Raw genomic sequence first — 9830 nt, 5'->3', positions numbered from 1 at the left:
CAAAAATCCACCAACAGAATACAAATCAATATGGCTAACCTGAACCAAACACCCCACTCACACATGAAAACAAAGACCACCACAGCCAACCACAAATGAACAACCACACCCTAGGCCAACCCCAACTTCTCTCACCACCAAAGGAACACAAGCGAACAGCAAAAAACCTGCACAAGCAACGCTGACACCAAACCCTACATATATTAAGTAAAATAGAAACATTGCCACCCGATCCCACCCCCATAATAATAATAATAATTTATTATTTGTACCCCACCCATCTGGCTGGGTTTCCCCAGCCACTCTGGGCGGCTTCCAACAAAGATGAAAAATACACTAAAATATCACATGTTAAAAACTTCCCTGAACAGGGCTGCCTTCAGATGTCTTCTGAATGTCAGGTAGTTGTTTATCGCTTTGACATCTGATGGGAGGGCGTTCCACAGGGCGGGCGCCACTACCGAGAAGGCCCTCTGCCTGGTTCCCTGTAACTTGGCCTCTCGCAGTGAGGGAACCGCCAGACGGCCCTCGGAGCTGGACCTCAGTGTCCGGGCTGAACGATGGGGGAGGAGGCGCTCCTTCAGATATACTGGACTGAGGCCGTTTAGGGCTTTAAAGGTCAGCACCAACACTTTGAATTGTGCTCGGAAACGTACTGGGAGCCAATGTCGGTCTTTCAAGACCGGTGTTATATTGTCTCGGCGGCCGCGCCCAGTCACCAGTCTAGCTGCCGCATTCTGGATTAGTTGTAGTTTCCGGGTCACCTTCAAAGGTAGCCCCACGTAGAGCGCATTGCAGTAGTCCAAGCGGGAGATAACCAGAGCATGCACCACTCTGGCGAGACAGTCTGCAGGCAGATAGGGTCTCAGCCTACGTACCAGATGGAGCTGGTAAACAGCTGCCCTGGATACAGATTTGACCTGTGCCTCCATGGACAGCTGTGAGTCCAAAATGACTCCCAGGCTGCGCACCTGGTCCTTCAGGGGCACAGTTACCCCATTCAGGACCAGGGAATCCTCCACACCTGCCCGCCTCCTGTCCCCCAAAAACAGTACTTCTGTCTTGTCAGGATTCAACCGCAATCTGTTAGCCGCCATCCATCCTCCAACCGCCTCCAGACACTCACACAGGACCTTCACCGCCTTCACTGGTTCTGATTTAAAAGAGAGGTAAAGCTGGGTATCATCTGCATACTGATGAACACCCAGCCCAAACCTCCTGATGATCTCTCCCAGTGGCTGCATGTAAATGTTGAAAAGCATGGGGGAGAGAACAGAACCCTGAGGCACCCCACAAGTGAGAGCCCAGGGGTCTGAACACTCATCCCCCCCCACTTTCTGAACACGGCCCAGGAGGAAGGAGCGGAACCACTGTATGACAGTGCCCCCAGCTCTCAGCCCCTCAAGACGGTCCAGAAGGATGTTATGGTCGATGGTATCAAACACCGCTGAGAGATCCAGCAGAACTAGGAAACAGCTCTCACCTTTGTCCCTAGCCCGCCGGAGATCATCAACCAGTGCGACCAAGGCAGTTTCAGTCCCATGATGAGGCCTGAATCCCGACTGGAAGGGATCCAAATGGTCCGCTTCTTCCAGGCGTGCCTGGAGTTGTTCAGCAACCACTTGCTCAATCACCTTGCCCAAGAATGGAAGATTTGAGAATGGGCGATAATTGGCCATCGTGGCCGCATCTATCTCCCCCACCCATCTCCCCCCCTTCCCCCCTTTCTTCCTAATGTTTCAACAAATGAAACTGATTTGTAAAAATCTTACATGGGAAAAATTTGAGAGAGAGACATTGCACATACTTTTGTAAATCACAAAAATCTTTAATAAAAATACATTAAATAAATAAATGAATGAATGCAGATTTTGGCCAAACCTGGCTTAAATAAGTCGTCCACCTCTCAGGCACATAATGTCCTGGTTCACACGACACGGTAAACCAAACTATGGCTTCCCAGGACTGTACCAACATGGTGGCTCCTGCAGACGAGTTCACACCTGCTTTGCTCTTCCCCAGACATATTGCCTCAGTCTGCTGGAGCAACCTTGGTTTTATTGTGTTGTCCAAAATTGGGCTCATAGTTAAGCTTTGCTTTCCTTAGCCACGAGCAAAGAAAATGGCCACAACTCGTAGTTGCACGTTTGGCCTAGTAGCAAACCAGGGATGTACAGCATGGGGGATCTGAGCATGTGAGGCCTTTCCACTGCTTTTGAAGACTTCACCATTTCCAATAATATTTAATGTTTAAATTTAAGCATATAGCTTATACCTAGAAAACCACTCCAACACATTTTAATGTGGTAAGCATGTGCACTTTTATCATTCTACCCCATCTCACTGATAGTTTTAATGTGGCTGTGAATGCAACCTAAAGTAGAAACAAAATCCATCAGCTTTCAGAGGATCGTCATCCTGCTTATCATCAGTAATAGCACTTTCCACACATTATCTCAAGCCATCCTTCCAACAATTCTGGAAGATAAACCCATACTGAAAATGGGGATGGGGGTGGCCAGGTGTGGCTGAGGGAGTCATATCCATTTAAAGTGCGGACCTGTGTATGTTTAAGGAAGTCATGTTGAGTTTAAGAGGGCTTACTCCTAAATAAGTGGGGAAGGACCCAACTCTCATTAGGCCTGAGCAGCGTTAGGAATGATGATGATGATGATGATAATAATAATAATAATAATAATAATAATAATAATAATAAATTATTTATTTATACCCCACCCATCTGGCTGGGTTTGCCCATCCACTCTGCGCGGCTCTCAACAGAATATTAAAAACATGACAAAACATCGAACATTAAAAACTTCCCTAAACAGGGCTGCCTTTAGATGTCTTCTAAAAGTCAGATAGTTGTTTATTTCCCTGACATCTGATGGGAGGGTGTTCCACAGGGTGGGTGCCACTACCAAGAAGGCCCTTTGTCAGGTTCCCTGTAACTTGGCTTCTCGCAGTGAGGGAACCGCCAGAAGGCCCTCGGTGCTGGACCTCAGTGTCCAGGCAGAACAATGGAGACGCTCTTCGGGTATACTGGGCCGAGCAGTTGTGGTCCAGAAACTACACCCAGAGGACCACAGATTCCTCACCCCTAGGCTACAACACAGCAGCTCTAGGTAACACACAACTGTATTGCCTCACCAAACTCAGTGGGACTTACTTTTGAGCAGGCCTGCATAGGAGTGTTCTGCTAGCTGAAGTGAGATTAGAAATTCCTGACACACAGTATTTTCACTGCTGCCTGCTATGCTGCATCGCCATGCTGCTCACTGTGCATTATGATAATGACTATACCTGTAAGAAAACTTTGGGACCCACATCTCCTTCCCCTAAATATTACTATTTTCAGAATGCAGTATGCAGTGCACGTTACCAAGTCTGCAAGTTCACTTTCCAGGTGAGAGACAGACAGACTTGTGCCAGCCAGATCTGTTCTGGTGGTGTCACTTCCCTCTGTGTCCACATGACCAAGCCCAGCCAGGATCATGACAACACGATCCTCTTGCATGGTTGGGGTATGACTGCTTGGCCTCTAAAGAAGACTCAATGTCAGCCTTGGGTTTAATATTTACCCTCCTCCTTGGACAGATGCAGCTTTTTCCTGAGAGGGAAAGGTAACAACAGACGGAAACATCTGTGCAATTGAGACTGCATGGCCATGTTGTCATATAGCTGAATTGTTGGGGGGAAGAATCAATCTTTGTTTTCAGGACAACGCTGAACACAGCAGACAGACCCTATAATTGCAAGCTACATTATGCCTTATTTTATGTTTGCAATTTGCTCCTACACCAAATTTCCTGAAAGGCACAGAGAAGTGCCAGTTATCAAGTACCATCCTGACCAATTAATGGAGCAAAGTGCCTCATTAGTGCCTCCCCACCCTCCCACTGCTGTGCAGCAGCCCATCATGTAATCTGCACAGCTGCCGAGCAATTTAGGCCTACAGAAAAGACCTTATCAACTTAGTGCAGAGTTATTTGCTACGGAGTAACTGCAAGCAATTCTCATACAAAAAGTGCTGTGCAGGTCAAGTGATCAGCTGCTTTGCCACAACAGGAGATACTGAAAGGCTTATGAAGCACTTTGCCCAGAAAGGAGAAAGGGCCATTGTTTTAAGAAAACAAAGCTTTTAGCACAGGGAGAAGTTTCACTTAAGGCAACATCTTCTCTGGATATAATTGCTTTATTTTGGTCTCCTGTTTTTCCTTAGCTCCACTGTTTATTAAAGGAGGGCACCTTGCAATTCACAGTGAAGGGAGTAAGTTTATTATATGTTGCCTAAATAGTTGATCAGATGACTGTATGTTAATTTAAAGTATATCCACACGACAACATCCAGGTCACACCCAAACCGGTCCATATGAAGCACTTGCAGCGTAACAAGACACAGGCAAATTTGTGCAAACAAAATCAAGTATGCAAATTAAGCAGAGCACAAAGCATACACATTTGCACCAAACAAAAGTTCCTATATCTCCGGCAATGTGGGACCCTGCTGCCGTAGCTCTTTCTGACAGCTGCAGCAGCCCTCCTGTATGATGTACGCCAGGATTCTCAACTTTATTTGTTTGTTTGCTTGACTGATTGATTGACTGATGAAACAGCATCAATGTTCATGGTATTTTACAGATTAACATAAGCAAACAGAGACTGTCAGGGGACTGCTGGGTCTGTGTGCAGCTCCCCAGTGTGGTGAACCTTTGAACTGCAGGTGGCAGCTTCTCAGTGAAGTACTTTCAGGAACTCCTGGGAAAGATCCCAGGGCTTGATGCTGCCACTGGAGCCTCCTGGAAAGGAAGGCGCCTAAGAGGGCATGGGTGTAGCCTGGATTTATATTACGGGGGCAGGATCAATGTTAGGGGCAGCAGAACAGAGCTACCTGCGACGCGATTAGTCGGTTAGTTAAGCATTTTTATTTATTTACTTGATGCGGGGAGCAGCCCTGTTTCAGCCTATTCTTACTTGGACAAGGACTTTTCTGAGCTCAGCTGCATTCCTGTTTATCCCTCCATTTTGGCCTCCAGTTCTGACTCGCTCATTGGCTCTGAGTCGCTCATCCCATGGCTCCTGGTTCTTGGCTCCCAGCTCACCTCAATCAATGTCTCACCCTGCACATGATCTAAATGTAGACAGCAGGACAAACAACTGAGAGGCAGAGAGGGAAGTGAAAGAGGAGGCAATGGTAACAAATCCTAGAGACAGAAAAGGAGCTGAGATGAAAAGACACAAGGGAGAAATTGTGAGCCAATATCTGCTGGTCAGGAATTGATATACCCTCATCCTCTTCTACCTGCAAAGGGCAGGTCTCTAGTTTTCCATCAATATGTTACCCCATTCAACCCAACTTCTGCCAAGCCACTGAAGCCACAGGATTCATCTTTGGCTGCCTGAAGAATATCTCCAGTCCCTTTCCTGACTTTTCAGCTTTCATGTTTAAAAAAGTAAATCTCTAGCTCCTTTCTCTCAGGGAGATGAAGGGGAAATATATGCAAGCAATGTACTCAATTGATCACTCAGAAATGAATCTGCTCCTGGAAATCAATGGGACTTACACATGCTTTGCTTGGGCTGGAACGTGTGCAAAGACTGCAAAGGTCTTTGCAAATGAGAAATTCTATTTTGTGGTGTGCATGATTTTTCTTTATAGAACCTGAGATCCACCAATAGGATCCCAGTGGGAAGAAAAGTGACTGGGGTAGGGGACCAGTGGATACACCCTTAGAAGAGATTATTTCTTGGCATATCCTTAGCCCAAGAATTTGTTTTCAATAAAGAAACCCAGGGGCATAGCATGGGTTGCCAGTGTCCAGGGCAAAGCAAGTATTGGGCCCCCCTAACCCACAGACCGTTAGCACTCCCTGAGTCCCTTCCACCAGTCCAGTATTGAATGTCTTACCCCCAGTACATGTATTTATTTTAAGAAAATGCTGGCGTTCTATGCTTCAGTCTTCAATAGCATAATTTTGTAAAGTCCGCAACACCAAAACAATCAGTCATTTTATTTGTATGCTGCTCTTCCAAAGTTAAAACCATGCTCAAGGCAAGCTACAACATATAAAAAATTACATGACTACAAACATAACAACGGTAGTCCTAAACAATAAACAAACATCAAAAAGTATACAAACAAATTTAATAATTTCTACATAACAAGTTGGGGAAGAGATTCCTGCACTGTAGGGGGCTGAACTAGATGATCCTCATGGTTCTTTCCAACTGTACAATTATTTGAGCCTTTGATTTTAAATCGTAAGATCCAAAATAAAGATACAAAAAATTAGCACCACACACACTATTACAGTCCACTGCCTAGCAATGTTTTTCCTGTATCTCTGCTGTATTTTGCTTCTGAAAATTAACATCAATAACAGCAACAAAAAGCTTCAGCAAAAACCCCTAAATGATATCCCAACTCTTGTCTGCTCAGCAGCCCCAGCTTTTGTAGCTGGAGTCCGCCAGGGCCCTGCCCTCCCAGGACAGGTGGAAAAGGCCTGCAAGACACAGAGCAGGTCTTCCAGGACTCACAGGTGCCAATAGTACACTGCCTGCCTTCTTACTGACATCCAGTATTAAGGCTGGCTTCATCCTTCTCCTCGGTTTCGGTGTTGTGTTTGCAGAACTCAGCATGGAGGAGTATGGAAAAAACTAGAATTACTCAGTTTTGTCTGTCGTTGGCTCTGACTCCACATCCTGTCACTCTCCCTGCCTTCCACCCTACCAGTCTCAATGGGCACCAGCTGCCAGTGCTTCCCCACAAACTTGCTATATGAGCCAACTATTGCCCCTTGGCCACCAATTATATGGTCATCTATGAGGAAAACAGCTTCTACCAACAAATGGGCCAGACTCTCTTTGACATTCTCCTACACAGCAATTTGTCAGTGCTTGCTTTCCATACTTTCATTATCCTACAACAGCTTCTTAGAGGTATTCCTCTCTCTTAATATTTGAGTTGCTGGATGGTTAGGGGGTGGAGGGAACAGTCCTAATATTTCATGAACTCTGGGACATATTGTAATACAAATTGCAACCCACTTCTCTGAGGAGCAAAAGCTCCTGGCAAGAAGCCACAGCCTCCAAAACAGCAATAAACGTCTTTGTTTGTCTCCAAGTTCCAGGACACAGCTAAGCAGAAAAAGATTATCAGGGACTGTGAATGATTGTGTAATCCACAAATGCACTTTATTTGATTAAACGATAAAAAAGGAACCTTCCCACAACAGCAACATATGCTATAATTGTGGCCCGAGGCAGGGGTAATCCGGTAAATCAGGAGCCATAGCAGCAAGGAAATTAAAACCCCAATCCTTTCGGATAGGAAATTGTTTTCTGCCCTATGTGTCCCTGTTAGGCCACACTAAGCTCACCAGGTACTGGGGCATCAGGGGTCATTGGCATTTTTGAGAGCCTGGTATTTTCTTGTTGCCATCTGTCTGTCTCAAGAGACAATGGAGTGTGCCTCCAGGGGTGCATTACCAGCATCAAAGTGACCTCCCGAGGCGCAAGTCTGGGCAGTGTGTATGGAGGTTTTGGGCTGCCCAGATGACAAAACCTCCCTCTCACCCTCACTGATGTGGTCCAAAGGAAAGCAGAGCAATATGTTTGGCACCAACTTGGCTGCAGAAGTTGCCGGAAAGGGGCCTACAAGGTCCCATGCAACTATCTTGGAGACTCCACTCCAGATTTGTGTATGGTTTACTCTGGAACCTTTTCTTCTCCCAAGATATCCTGCAAGGCAGTGGAGGTTTAGGATCACAGTTTTCCTTCTCCTAGAAGGGCAACCTTCCCAGGTTGATGAGCCCCATCTGCCCCTCTCTTTCCTCTACAGCAAGTACAGAAACTGCCTTCTTCACCGTGGGACCCACTATTGGTCTTGTCCTCCAGAGCCCTGTCTTTGCATGCAGGGGAAGTCCTTCACGCATCAAGAATTTGAGACCCATGGGTTACCCTCACCAGGCAAAGACGTTTCCTGGGTTGTGGCCACTGCCACATGCTCACAGCCTGGAGTAGCAGCAGAATAGAGCTTCTTACATTGAACTGAATGGAGCAAGTCCCCCTGGGAGCAACAGAACTCAATGACATTCCATTGGCTCTCACGATGAATGAGTTAACTCATGGGCAGTATCTGATTACTTTTTGAGAACCGTTTAATCTATTTTTATTGTCGTATACCACTATGGTATTTGTTTTAACATCTAGCAGCTTGTAAATATTCCAGATAAATAAATAACCTTGTGATCCAGTCCCCAACCACTGGAAATCATACTGAGTCACTCTTTCACATTTCTGAGATTTCAGCAGGCATTGGCCACATAATCCAAAACACGCTTTTCCAGCCAGCAGCACTAGAAACACACCTGCACACACTTTCGTACTCCTTCTGCACTCCCTACAGAATATTGGCAAATGCAGAGTCTGCTGCCTAAAGGTGTGCCTTCCTAAGTAAGAGACGGAACAGGAATCATGGGTAGCCCAAGGGAAAGTTGTCCTTCCTTCCCCCTGCTCCTCCCCAACCTGCTTTGTTACTAATTTGTCCTGAAGCTTAGAGCACTGGTACTTTGCAGCATCATGTGCACAGTCCTGAGTGCGCCAAAGTAATCTTCTTAAGCTGCGTGCAGGGGCTGAGCATCGAACAAGCTCCATTCTCAGCGGCTACTCTGAACAGCTTAGCCATTAAAGATGTCATTAGAATCAGCCTCTTCTTAGACTTAGCAAAAGGGCAGGGAGGCAGGGGTGGTGGGAAGCGCCGTCGCTAACTGGATGCAAAGCTCCCGAGTCCTGATTTACGGGCTGCCGGCTATTGTTCTTATGTCACAGATGTCCAGAAGGCCTTAATGTGTTAAGGAATAGGCTTGGGCTGCTTGTCTGGAGCAGCTGCACCTACTTAATAAGCGCACAGCCCATTTTCTCATGCTCTGTGCCGCCTGCCGACTCGGCTGGCTCTGTGCTTTGCGCTTCAGCATCTTCTTCACCTAATAAACTGAACATCACTGTGTCATCTCTCGTCTACCTGGCATCCTGATCTCCCAAACAGACCATTCCTCAATTCCTGTGGGGTATTTCCTGGCCCTAAGCATGCAATGGATAGATCCTGTGGGCTACAAGTCCCTCCCTTCCATTCTATAGCTCAAGCCATTTTGATTCAGTATTTTATTCTTACATTTCTACCCCACTCTTCCGTGTGAATGGGGCCATTGAAACAACCAAAACACCACCAGATTAAAACCAAAGAAACCAACCAAGAAACAAAACAAAATTACATTTAGGCCATCAATGGAAGAAGTAGAGCTACGGCACCCGCAGGAGATGGCTGCCCACCATTCTAGATAGATTGGTTCCATTATCAAACTGCTCTTAATGTAAGTACCGTAAGCTTATCTTAGCTGAAATCCACCCTCCACTGTCTTAAAGAGAGGGACCTTCCTTGAGTCAAACACACACTGGGAAAACCACAGAGCAATTCCCCAACCACATGGCATCAGACTAAAGTGATTTCCCCATATGAGGATGCAAACTGTTAAGTTGTGGTTGAACATATCAGACGACACAGCGATTCTTCAAACAGCTCTTGTTTATTTACAGGCCAGAACAGAACTGAACTGAAGGGTTCAGCCAGCCTGCTTATATAGAGCTCCACTAGAACGCAACAGTAACCATTTTCTGTAACTATCCAATCACTGAACATCACTTTCGATCCCTTATTTCCATATGTGGACCTGAACTATCTACAGTATCCCCCTGCTGGCCCAGGGTGAGAACTTCAGTACATAACACAAACCAGCAGACCTCTGGAGTGTGTTTGTGGCTGCATCTACTAG

The sequence above is a fragment of the Podarcis filfolensis genome (genome assembly GCF_964270895.1).
Source record: "Podarcis filfolensis genome assembly, chromosome: 2".
Taxonomy (NCBI): domain Eukaryota; kingdom Metazoa; phylum Chordata; class Lepidosauria; order Squamata; family Lacertidae; genus Podarcis; species Podarcis filfolensis.
The sequence above is the reverse complement of the archived record's forward strand: the minus strand, read 5'-3'. Positions refer to the sequence as shown.